This window comes from Crinia signifera, chromosome 7, assembly GCF_055691185.1.
Source record: "Crinia signifera chromosome 7, ASM5569118v1, whole genome shotgun sequence".
Taxonomy (NCBI): domain Eukaryota; kingdom Metazoa; phylum Chordata; class Amphibia; order Anura; family Myobatrachidae; genus Crinia; species Crinia signifera.
Genome location: NC_139223.1, coordinates 15683861 through 15697653, shown reverse-complemented (window position 1 = coordinate 15697653; position 13793 = coordinate 15683861). Strand labels below are relative to the sequence as shown.

General features: G+C 44.2%; 1 protein-coding gene across 1 annotated transcript in view; it reads left to right on the top strand.

Annotated features, from left to right (window-relative positions):
- Positions 1-4215: 4215 nt before the first annotated feature.
- The window catches only part of LOC146019826 (nucleoside diphosphate kinase A1), a 179729-nt gene continuing 170151 nt past the window's right edge, over positions 4216-13793 (top strand). Inside the window, exon 1 of the mRNA XM_083152410.1 lies at positions 4216-4223. The gene's annotated coding sequence lies outside the window, so the exon portion shown is untranslated. The remainder of the gene's footprint in view (positions 4224-13793) is intronic.

Here is a 13793-nt window from a genome sequence, read left to right as displayed (position 1 = left end):
CATGCAACAGTCATATTTGAACTAGCATCACTGTGATTAGTATACTGCTTTGTCCTAGGTAAAATTCCATTCATGCAACAGTCATATTTGAACTAGCATCACTGTGATTAGTATACTGCTTTGTCCTAGGTAAAATTCCATTCATGCAACAGTCATATTTGAACTAGCATCACTGTGATTAGTATACTGCTTTGTCCTAGGTAAAATTCCATTCATGCAACAGTCATATTTGAACTAGCATCACTGTGATTAGTATACTGCTTTGTCCTAGGTAAAATTCCATTCATGCAACAGTCATATTTGAACTAGCATCACTGTGATTAGTATACTGCTTTGTCCTAGGTAAAATTCCATTCATGCAACAGTCATATTTGAACTAGCATCACTGTGATTAGTATACTGCTTTGTCCTAGGTACAATTCCATTCATGCAACAGTCATATTTGAACTAGCATCACTGTGATTAGTATACTGCTTTGTCCTAGGTAAATGTACAAATTTATTTTTAAAATTAGATAGTGACTTAAAATTGACTAGTGACTTGGACATGGTCTGTAACATCTCACCATTTGCTTATCTCAGTTTTATTGCTCACTTTCTCTAGTGGGAGAGGGGCATTGGGTGCGGTCTTAATTACTGAAGTTAGAAACAGCTTTTACAGATCTACTTATTAGAGTATTGGAGGCTGACTAAGCCTTGGCTGGCTATAGAAATCTGGCTTTAGAAATTTTGTCAGAATTCAAAGTAGGAAGATTCTAAGTAGGAATATACAACCGCACACTGTCGCCTAGACTTAGCCTGGACTTGCTGTGACATAACTCCCGTCTTATTCTCTTCTCATTGCAGGTAAAATTCCATTCATGCAACAGTCATATTTGAACTAGCATCACTGTGATTAGTATACTGCTTTGTCCTAGGTACAATTCCATTCATGCAACAGTCATATTTGAACTAGCATCACTGTGATTAGTATACTGCTTTGTCCTAGGTAAATGTACAAATTTATTTTTAAAATTAGATAGTGACTTAAAATTGACTAGTGACTTGGACATGGTCTGTAACATCTCACCATTTGCTTATCTCAGTTTTATTGCTCACTTTCTCTAGTGGGAGAGGGGCATTGGGTGCGGTCTTAATTACTGAAGTTAGAAACAGCTTTTACAGATCTACTTATTAGAGTATTGGAGGCTGACTAAGCCTTGGCTGGCTATAGAAATCTGGCTTTAGAAATTTTGTCAGAATTCAAAGTAGGAAGATTCTAAGTAGGAATATACAACCGCACACTGTCGCCTAGACTTAGCCTGGACTTGCTGTGACATAACTCCCGTCTTATTCTCTTCTCATTGCAGGTAAAATTCCATTCATGCAACAGTCATATTTGAACTAGCATCACTGTGATTAGTATACTGCTTTGTCCTAGGTACAATTCCATTCATGCAACAGTCATATTTGAACTAGCATCACTGTGATTAGTATACTGCTTTGTCCTAGGTACAATTCCATTCATGCAACAGTCATATTTGAACTAGCATCACTGTGATTAGTATACTGCTTTGTCCTAGGTAAATGTACAAATTTATTTTTAAAATTAGATAGTGACTTAAAATTGACTAGTGACTTGGACATGGTCTGTAACATCTCACCATTTGCTTATCTCAGTTTTATTGCTCACTTTCTCTAGTGGGAGAGGGGCATTGGGTGCGGTCTTAATTACTGAAGTTAGAAACAGCTTTTACAGATCTACTTATTAGAGTATTGGAGGCTGACTAAGCCTTGGCTGGCTATAGAAATCTGGCTTTAGAAATTTTGTCAGAATTCAAAGTAGGAAGATTCTAAGTAGGAATATACAACCGCACACTGTCGCCTAGACTTAGCCTGGACTTGCTGTGACATAACTCCCGTCTTATTCTCTTCTCATTGCAGGTAAAATTCCATTCATGCAACAGTCATATTTGAACTAGCATCACTGTGATTAGTATACTGCTTTGTCCTAGGTACAATTCCATTCATGCAACAGTCATATTTGAACTAGCATCACTGTGATTAGTATACTGCTTTGTCCTAGGTACAATTCCATTCATGCAACAGTCATATTTGAACTAGCATCACTGTGATTAGTATACTGCTTTGTCCTAGGTAAATGTACAAATTTATTTTTAAAATTAGATAGTGACTTAAAATTGACTAGTGACTTGGACATGGTCTGTAACATCTCACCATTTGCTTATCTCAGTTTTATTGCTCACTTTCTCTAGTGGGAGAGGGGCATTGGGTGCGGTCTTAATTACTGAAGTTAGAAACAGCTTTTACAGATCTACTTATTAGAGTATTGGAGGCTGACTAAGCCTTGGCTGGCTATAGAAATCTGGCTTTAGAAATTTTGTCAGAATTCAAAGTAGGAAGATTCTAAGTAGGAATATACAACCGCACACTGTCGCCTAGACTTAGCCTGGACTTGCTGTGACATAACTCCCGTCTTATTCTCTTCTCATTGCAGGTAAAATTCCATTCATGCAACAGTCATATTTGAACTAGCATCACTGTGATTAGTATACTGCTTTGTCCTAGGTACAATTCCATTCATGCAACAGTCATATTTGAACTAGCATCACTGTGATTAGTATACTGCTTTGTCCTAGGTACAATTCCATTCATGCAACAGTCATATTTGAACTAGCATCACTGTGATTAGTATACTGCTTTGTCCTAGGTAAATGTACAAATTTATTTTTAAAATTAGATAGTGACTTAAAATTGACTAGTGACTTGGACATGGTCTGTAACATCTCACCATTTGCTTATCTCAGTTTTATTGCTCACTTTCTCTAGTGGGAGAGGGGCATTGGGTGCGGTCTTAATTACTGAAGTTAGAAACAGCTTTTACAGATCTACTTATTAGAGTATTGGAGGCTGACTAAGCCTTGGCTGGCTATAGAAATCTGGCTTTAGAAATTTTGTCAGAATTCAAAGTAGGAAGATTCTAAGTAGGAATATACAACCGCACACTGTCGCCTAGACTTAGCCTGGACTTGCTGTGACATAACTCCCGTCTTATTCTCTTCTCATTGCAGGTAAAATTCCATTCATGCAACAGTCATATTTGAACTAGCATCACTGTGATTAGTATACTGCTTTGTCCTAGGTACAATTCCATTCATGCAACAGTCATATTTGAACTAGCATCACTGTGATTAGTATACTGCTTTGTCCTAGGTACAATTCCATTCATGCAACAGTCATATTTGAACTAGCATCACTGTGATTAGTATACTGCTTTGTCCTAGGTAAATGTACAAATTTATTTTTAAAATTAGATAGTGACTTAAAATTGACTAGTGACTTGGACATGGTCTGTAACATCTCACCATTTGCTTATCTCAGTTTTATTGCTCACTTTCTCTAGTGGGAGAGGGGCATTGGGTGCGGTCTTAATTACTGAAGTTAGAAACAGCTTTTACAGATCTACTTATTAGAGTATTGGAGGCTGACTAAGCCTTGGCTGGCTATAGAAATCTGGCTTTAGAAATTTTGTCAGAATTCAAAGTAGGAAGATTCTAAGTAGGAATATACAACCGCACACTGTCGCCTAGACTTAGCCTGGACTTAAACTGGACAGAAACTGAAGGAAACTACAATCAAGACAAGTGCAACTCTTAACTGCTAAAACTTTGAATATTACTCTTTCTGCTAGCATATGCACTGTCTGTTTTAAAAATGCACAGCTGTACCTCTAATGACTTTAGCTCTCCTGCTCTTCCATTGATAATAGGTGTCCCCCAACATTTTATTCTTGGCCCTCTTCTTCTCTATCTCTACATGTCCTCCCTGGGTGAGCTTATTTGCTCACTTAATTTCCACTACCACCTTTATGCTGATAATACTAAAATCTACCGATCCTTTCCTGATCTATCTCCCTATATCCTCACTCATATCTCCAACTGTCTCTCTGCTGTCTACTCTTGGATGACCCAGCACTTTTTTAGACTTAAAATATTAAAGACTAAGCTGACCTCTTCCCACCCTCCTGCATAAAACCTGACAATCTCTCAACCTTACCTGTCTAAGCTCACTTCTTCACCTTCTGTGTCACCCCAGTCTGTCTAACCCTCCCCTTTAGAATGTAAGCTCTCCCGAGCAGGGCCCTCTCTCCTTATGTGCCTTTCTTAGAATATATAAACCTTTGCCACCCTGATAATTGCTTCAGTGTCCTGTCCCCTGGTGCAACTATCCATATTAACCATGTACTTGTCAGAAACTGTCTTGTACTGTAATTTGTTATGTGTTTTTGATTATAACTATGCTCTGTAAAGCGCTGCGGAATCTGTGTGCGCTATATAAGAAACTGTTAATAAATAAATAATAAATAAATAGGTAGGTACATTTAGGCAGTAGCACTGCCAGTGGCCTGAGTAAATAATACTGGCAGCCTCTATTCAGTGCAGGCAGCACCAGTGGACTATATATAGAATTAATTATTAATATAATATATAATATTAGGTACAGCACAGCACCAGAGGTAGGCCCCAGCACAGAGGAGTTAGTAGTACTACAAGTACACAGTTAGACTGTCCTCCTTGCTAGGGAGATCCCACCCTAAGCAGAGAGGAGAACAGAGTACACAGCAGCACTGAGGGAGACAGCCCCAGCTAATAAAATAATTACAGCACAGCACACCAGAGGTAGACCGCACAGAGGAGACAGTAGTACTACAAGAACACAGTTAGACTACACAGCAGCACTGAGAGACAGCCCCAGCAAATAAAATATTGCGTTCAAGGTCAAGCTCAGGTTTAAGCCCCAGCAGCAGCTCCAACACACCCTCTCCCAACCCACTACTAGACTGGAGTGAAGATGGCGGACGCGGCAGCCGCTTATAATGCCTCGCGAAATCCGGCGCCGGGAGATGATGTTCTAATCACGCGGACGGATCCGAGTCAGGTGGGAATCTCTGAGTGCTGCTCGGAACCGGGCTTCGTGGGGGCTCGTATCTCCCGAATCCGAGTCCGCACATCTCTAATTACTAGCTGATCCGCCCGGCGTTGCCCGCGAAAACCTTGGTTTTTTTTTTAATTTCCAAAATTGCTGTAAAATCTTGTCTTATGCTGCGTTAAAGGCTCAAGATTGAAATTTATTAAAACCTCCACCATAATGTTAGAATGCGTTTGCATTGATACTTAATGCTAGCAATGAAATCAGGGGTGTTGTTGTTGTTGTTGTTTGAAACGCACCACTCCTGACTTCATAGCTTTTGTGTGTTGATGAGTTCCACATCCACTCCTGAGATTTAGCACCTATGATGCATTTACTTTTGTGTGTTTGTGTGCGTTGTACTGTTTTGTGTGTGTTGTAGTGTATGTGGGTGTGTGGTGTTGTGTGTTGTGTTGTGTGAGGTGCGTTACGCATAAATATGTGTTTGCAATGGTCGAAGTGGAATTTTTATGGGAAAATTGAAGACTGAAGTTATGTGCACATTCCAGAAAAAGAGGGTGCCGTGACTGAAAAGGGGGCATGTCCTTGAGTGTAGTGTACCATGCTGTATGCCCCTTATACACATTATGCAAAACAGTAGTAGACCCCCTTACACTTGCTCCTTAAATATTATGCAATGCGGAAAGAGCCAAAATTCCCCTTATGCAACACAGAATGAGCAAAAAAAATTACATTATACCACCCGGATTGAGCCAAAATTCATGTTATGACAAACTGGAAGAGCCAAAATTCCTGTTATGCTACATAAATTGAGCCAAAATTCACATTATGAAACATGGATTGAGGCAAAATTCACATCATGCATCCCGGATTGAGCCAAAATTCACATTATACCACACAGAAACAGCCAAAATTCACTTTATGCCACACGGATTGAGCAAAGATTCACAATAAGCCACCCGGACTGAGCCAAAATTCACATTATGCCACATGGCGGTGTGACGCATGGACAGAGACGTTGGGGTGATATAGGGACAGAGATAATGGGGTGATGCAGGGACAGAGATGGTGGGGTGATGCAGGGACAAAGATGGCGGGGTGATGCAGGGACAGAGATAGTGGGGTGATGCAGGGACAGAGATGGCGGGGTGATGCAGGGCTAGAGATGGCGGGGTGATGCAGGGACAGAGATGGTGGGGTGACACAGCATCCTGCGGTCAGTATGGAGGTTGGGTGGGGGTCGCACACAGCCTCTGCTGCTGTCTGCTGTGCTCTGCAGCAGCAGAGTCAGGGAGGAGGTGAATGGATGTCTGTCTGCGGCATCCATTCACCTCGCAGACAGGGGCTGGAGGGGTGCTTACTTTGGTGCTGGGCTTGCCCCCAGTGCGATGATCGGCGGTCCTGGCGGGGTTGATCGCGGTCCCAGCGCTTGGAGACTGTCACAAACCGCGGTGCGCAGCCCCGTTTGCGACTGCGTCCGTTACCTTCACGCTGTTCTGCCCTGCGCTGCAGGTCCACTGTCTGTGCCGCCTCCATTGGTGGATCATGGTGTGATGTCCCCTGTGCCCCCGTGGGCAGTTGGCGATGCCCTCTGCCAGTTTCACGCCATGCCCACGCAGCGTGGGCGCCGCCATGACACCTGTGACCAGCTACTGTGCAAACCAATCACACTGACCGCTGGTCTGAACTCTGACCTGTACACCTGTAGCAGAACCAAAGGTGTACACTGACCCTTCCTGGTTCTGATTGATGCTGCGGCTTGCAGCCAATCACGAACAGGCAAGGGGGATATAGATCAGGCCTTGGGCCTAACTTCCTTGCCTTGAACAATTGCTTCCATCTATTCCCTGAGTGTACTCCTGTTTAGAGAAGTTCCCAAGGCTCCTGGCTATCCAGTCTTCCAGCGATACCATCTCCAAGTGTCCTGCTGCTGCTACTTACTGTACCTGGTTCCGTTCATCTCCAGAGGCTCCTGCTAATTCCATTACTGCGGTTGAATGAGCAAGCTATCCCCAGCAGAGGATCCCGCTGGCACTGGCTGGCAATAACCACTAGCTCCCAGGCTAGACCCATTGGCTCCCAAGTCAAACTGCTTTTAAAACCATCAGTGACTTTCTCCATCACAGTCCTGATCTGTCGACAGGCACTGTCAACATCCAGGTGTCATCTCCGACGTTCACCAGTTGCTGTATAACAGTATTGTTGCATATCCACCTGTTGCCGACATCCCGTGTCGACTGTACCCAGGCTGCCAAATATCACCTCCGGCTCCCAGGCCATCCTGCAGCTCCCAGGCTGCCAACTGTCATCCCCGGCTTCCAGGCCGTCCTGCAGCTCCCAGGCTGCCAAATATCACCTCCGGCTCCCAGGCTGTCCCACAGCTCCCAGGCTGTCTACTATCATCCCCGGCTCTCAGGCCGTCTCAAAGACATTCTCTCAAACCTCATGTGTACTCAGTCCCAGCCTGCGTCCAGAGGACCAGGGCAGGGGGCCGCGACCTGCTTGTCAGACGCAGCCAAGTCCATAGTTCCTTGCGGGACTCCCTGGTGAATACCGCTGGCAAGTTAGACTCCATGCCCCTGCTTCTGGTCTCCGCCAACCCTCTGGTTCCCTGTACCCGGGTCCCCAGTGCATGTCCCTCTTGCTTTCTGCTTCCCAGTGCCCTCCACTGGTCCACCACGGTCACAGCCGGGAACACAGGAAACCCCGGTGCTGACAGAGATGATGTCATCTTCCGTCTACACTGCAGGTAGGCATCACAGTGTAAAAGGTGCAAATCCCGGATCCAACCTGGCTTGGATCCATGTTCCAAATGCCATGTCAGATCCAAGATTTTTGGTGTAAAAGAGGTATAAGTGTGTGTGTGTTCTGTGTGTTTGTGTGTGTGTGTGTGTTGTACTGTTTTGGGGTGTGTTGTAGTGTATATGGGTGTGTGCTGTACTGCTTGTGGTACGTTGTGTGTGTTGTGTGTATCTGTCCAATGTGTAAGTGTGTGAGGTGTGCTACCTATATACGTGTGAGTAGTGTGCTGTGTGTGCGTATATGGTGTACTGTGTGTGTGATGTGAGTGTGTGTGTGATGTGTGGTCTATGTATTTCCCCAATAATTCCCAATTGTTGAAAGCCTCCACCATGTTAGAATGTGATTGCATTCATACTCAATGACAGCATTGAAAGCAGGTGTGGTACTGTTCCTTTGTCTTCGGTTTCCCAGATCATCAATCTTTTTTCCAGATCATCAATAAAGGCAAATTGAACTATGGTGTTTTTTACATTTCTAAGTGAAATTTCCCAAAAACGGCTTAGATGTGCACACCACCAGGTCCAGCGGTACTTTGTTGCCGAATTTGGTGGCTCTGAGTGCCACGGTGTGCCCGCAATGCAACAGACACGCACACACGCACGCACACACGCACAAACACACTCTTCAACTTATGTATTTGTGTCTCCATCTGGAATAAATCATATAGGAATGAAATAGTGATGTATATTTGCTCTCTCCTATGTAAAAATGTCTTCATTAAATAGGATGTGTGTTATCCATCTACTTGATTAAATTAAACCACACCTGCATCAAGTTGATATGGGTCCAATCACAAACAGAACCCACTTACATGCTAGGTATATGAAGGCTGCAGTAAAACTTTACTCTTTGAAAAAGCTTCTTGAAAGCGAAATGCGTTAGTGGACATACTATAAGGACATTGTGCAGCTTCATTTGATACATTTGGACTTTATTCCATTCTGTGCTCACACTTGCAACCACCGATTGCATTGCCGGTGAATTACTTTACATCACAAATCGTTCAAATCTTGTATACCAGCCGCTGGGAGCGTAGTCCATTACATTGTGTCTGGAGCAGGGAGGGAGATCGTCACGCTGCCAGTGAGAGAGACAGCATCGCACACCATACCATCAAGGCATGTGAGAGACGCAGCCTCAACACCCGACACATCCCCAGCCAGTTTCAAACCATTTGGACCCCCGCTGCGTGTGTTGAGTCCTGGCACCACAGCGGACACCAGCGGCACACTACAGATTTCTCTATTATACCATCTACGGGGGTCCGGTATGATATGCCGGCGGTCGGAATCCCGGAGGTCGAAATACCGCCGCCAGAATCCCGACCGTCGCAATGCCGACAAGGGGGGCCATGGATCGCCACTCAGCGGGCCCCGTGCCTCGCTACGCTCGGCACATTATTTTATTCTCCCTCTATGGGTGTCGTGGACACCCATAGAGGGACAAAGTGCCGGCATTGCGGCAGTTGGGATTCCAGCTTCAGTATTTCGACCGCAGGGATTCCGACTGCTGGCATACTGCCCGCATCCCATCTACGGCAAGTACTTTTCAAACTAATAACATCATATTATCTCCGGTCAAGCTGAGTAGGATAAGAGGCTCTGATTCGGACGCGTGCCCAAAGTGTGGTGAGAACGGTGCTACATTTTGGCACCTAGTGAGGACCTGTAATAGAGTTAGTTCCTTTTGGGGTAGGGTCTGCCAGGTGATTGAGGGACTGGGGGTGGCACAAGCCGTCCTCACGGACATCAACTTGGTAATGGGGATATGGCAAGTAGAAGATATGTCGAGAGAATTGAGCCTTCTTCTAACATATCTTACTGCATTGGCCAAATTGGTCATAGCGCGATACTGGATGGCACAAAATGGGCCGAATTTTAAAGAATGGTTAAATTTAGTAAACACTATATTTGAGCATGAGAAATTTTTTCACGCATCTTAAGGGTGCAGCACTAGATTTTACGCGATTTGGAACCCATGGCACTGTTCTGTATTCTACCAGTTTAAAGGGTAGGACCTAGTTATGCATGACACAAACACTCCACTTTAATTGTGAATTTCACTGGTATATGTTCACGTACACTGCACATATCCTGATCTGGATTGTTTCACTATTCTATGACCCTAGCACGATTAAACGGTAGGCATAGTGCATTGACCTCCACTGCCTATCCTATATAGTCATCTGTCCAAGGACGTGGGCGGCAGTCCCTTTCCGTGCCTTGTAAGTGGGTCACTGCACTTGCCATCTCCTAATTTATGGGAGTTCATCACATGTTTTTTTTCTGAATAATCGGTTATCACAATATTATAATCCCACGTACTGTTGTATTTGAATAGTATAGTATTATTACCGTATCTCCAGTCCTGACCCTTTATTTTTTTCCTTTTCCTTTCTCTTTTTTTCTTTTTCTCCTCCACGTGGAATCACTGTTAATCCAGCACATATAATGCTGTGTGCTATCGCACCTAAATTCTATGGTTATTGCAGTTTTCCTGGTCTCTTCTTGGTCCGACTATTGAGCAGATAAGGTAAAATACCTTAATACCCCTCATTATAGAGTCAATTAGCTAAACTCATCCATCCTAGACTACCTCGCATGAGCCATTAAGTTCCCCTCTCCCATAGCTATTTAAACCACGGAACCCTTCAGTCGCCCCCATCCTTCCCAAAGTAAAAATACTACAGCCATAGTATAAAAGCCTCATATGTGATTCTCCGTTACCGCCAGCTAGGGGAACTATATTTTGGGGTTCACATGCATTGATATCAAGTTGTATTAATAAAATGCTATATGCGACACCATTGTGCACTCTGCTCCATGTTGCATTTTTGTATGTGTATATTTATTGTTGTTAATTCCTGATATACAGCCTGGTATATGTTCTGTTGTTTTCTATGTATTTTAAATGTCTAAAAAAAGAAATAAGCAAAATTTAAATAAAGACTCAATTAAAAAAAAAATAACATCATATTACACCGGGCACTTGGTGGACTACTTTGTGCAAAAAGTACATATATGAAATAAGTATTAGAATTCGATTACCATCTAGATTAGTCAATTTTAAGTCATTCTTATTATATTATTGCCTATTTTATTTCTACATATATATTTTGTAATATATGAATTTGTTTTATATATGCAAATAATGTTAAAAAGTATCTTTGTTTGGTGGCAACCTCAGAGAACTTACTTTTATACTATGTGTCAATTACAGTATGTACTAAATATATATTTTCTTATTATTGGTGCATGTCCTTCAGCCTAAGGTCTGTGAACTAAATTAGCGCAGTGCCTCCATTGTGTTTGAAAAATATAAATAAAAGTATTTACAATTTCAGGTTCTGCGATTCAAGTTCATAGAGCCATCAGAGCAGTATCCATTTACCGAGATCCGACTGGAAGAGACAGAGAATGATATTAAATTGCGCATCACAGAAAAAGTACATAAATCTAAGATCTGGGCGTGCCTGCTCGAAATGGGTAAGCCGGATGGTAGTCTTTACACATATTACACCACCACTCTTGTTGTAAGGAAACATTTATCGAAGAAGGTGTAACTACCATAGGTGCAGGGAGTGCAGCTGCCATGGGGCCCAGAGCTGAGAGGGGCCACCTTCCCTGTCACAGTTACATGTGTTATATACAGGGTGTAGCTACCATAGGTGCAGGGAGTGCAGCTGCTATGGGGCCCAGAGCTGGGATGGGTCACCTTCCCTGTCACAGTTACATGTGTTATATACAGGGGTGTAGCTACCATAGGTGCAGGGAGTGCAGCTGCTATGGGGCCCAGAGCTGAGAGGGGCCACCTTCCCTGTCACAGTTACATGTGTTATATACAGGGTGTAACTACCATAGGTGCAGGGAGTATAGCTGCTATGGGGCCCAGAGCTGAGAGGGGCCACCTTCCCTGTCACAGTAACCTGTATTATATACAGGGCTGTAGCTACCATAGGTGCAGGGAGTGCAGCTGCTATGGGGCCCAGAGCTGAGAGGGGCCACCTTCCGTGTCACAGTAACCTGTATTATATACAGGGCTGTAGCTACCATAGGTGCAGGGAGTGCAGCTGCTATGGGGCCCAGAGATGAGAGGGGCCACCTTCCGTGTCAGTTACATGTGTTATATACAGGGGTGTAGCTACCAAAGGTGCAGGGAGTGCAGCTGCTATGGGGCCCAGAGCTGAGAGGGGCCACCTTCCCTGTCACAGTTACATGTGTTATATACAGGTGTGTAGCTACCATAGGTGCAGGGAGTGCAGCTGCTATGCGGCCCAGAGCTGAGAGGGGCCACCTTCCCTGTCACAGTTACATGTGTTATATACAGGGTGTAGCTACCATAGGTGCAGGTGGTACAGCTGCTATGGGGCCCAGAGCCGAGAGGGGCCACCTTCCCTGTCACAGATACATGTGTTATATACAGACTGTAGCTACCATAGGTGCAGGAAGTGCAGCTGCTATGGGACCCAGAGCTGAGAGGGGCCACCTTCCCTGTCACAGTTACATATGTTATATACAGGGTGTAACGATCAGATCAGGTGACGGATCAAATTAACGTATGCCTCCTGTTATGATTATCTGTTCAACAAATGTATGTCTGGTATGTTTTGTAAAATCATGCCGCCTGTGATTATTATGTGGGAGATCAGAACATGTCATGTATTATGTGTGTGGACTATTGGTGACCCAGGGAGTGTAGCCATCTGTGGACTCCTCTGGAGTTAGGATGTAAGATAAGATCTGAGACCCCTCATAAACCATGGTCCAGAAGAAGAGGTTAGAAATTGTCCCCTTCCTTCAGATCTCTTATCAGTGAAGCCTGTCTGCTATGCAAGGAAGGAGGATCAATCACTTTGAAAACAGCAGACTGTAGAAGATACATTGCCAGGGACCTTCCACATTCCTTCAGCATGGAAAGAGTCAAATCCCAAGGGTGGGAGGGATGAGGGAGTCTGCAAGGTATAACTAAGCTACTTCTCTCTATGGTCAGTGTCACTACCCGGGGGTGCAGCAAACAGGCTGTAAGCGACCAGAGATTTCTTGTGGAGACCCCCCACATCAAGATGTGTACTTACGTGTAAGATACAGTTCTGTCATTTCTTTTTATCCCTTTTTATTTCTGAAATTGCATTTAATCTTGTGTGTACTTTTAAAATCATTGTAATATCTTGTAACCATTTTTTAAAGCTCTGTAGTATTTCTAGGAATAAATAATACATATTCTCAGTCCTGGTTCTGTGTTCTTAAGACTCATTAGCCTCAGAAGAGTGGTCAGCGTTACCTTAGTTTATACTGCATTGTGTGGTCAGGTGCGAGCCAAGCTGCCCCTTGCGCAGTTTCAAGTGCTAAAATCATGTTTTGGCTGGTGGCAGTGTACCTCAAAGAAAGGACCCGAGTGTCCAAAGTGAAACCCAGTCACGGCCGGAGCTGCTCAGATTGACGTTTCGGAGCAGGCGACCGGTGGGTCCGTGACATCTTGTGGCAAGCGGTGGGGTGGAGAATTCATATTTCTCTTTAAGAACTTAAGTGAGTGTGGGTAGAATTTTGTGAGAAATACCCACATCACCAGAATCAGAACTCAGAGCTTTACTATAGTTTTAAAAGTCACACAGTGGATGCAATCTCTGTCCCCCCCCCCCCCCCCCCTCCTTCTCTTGTTTTTCTTTCCTATCGTTTTATTTGACAAGTGTGAGACTCAGGATGGCTGGTTACCAGCATGGAGAGAGATGACCTGGCGGTCGTGTGTATGCAGAGGAATATCCCTTGGTCTGGCCAGAGTAGAAAACATTTGATTCGGGCACTCGTGGATGCCGATCGGACTCTAGCTGCTTGAGGAAACCAGTCCATGGACAATCCTATCCCAGGGGCTCAGTCAGCACTGGACCTTACAAATGATTCCGCGCCAGGGTCAAACACTTCTGGTGGACCCAGCAAGTCTACACTGCAGAGCGACCTTCTAGCTGCTATCAGGCAAATTAAGAATGTGAACCCCGTATTCGCTTCGCAGCTGGTGCAGCACTACCAAGCCATTGTCGACAGAGAGGCTGCGGAGCGCAAAGCCACT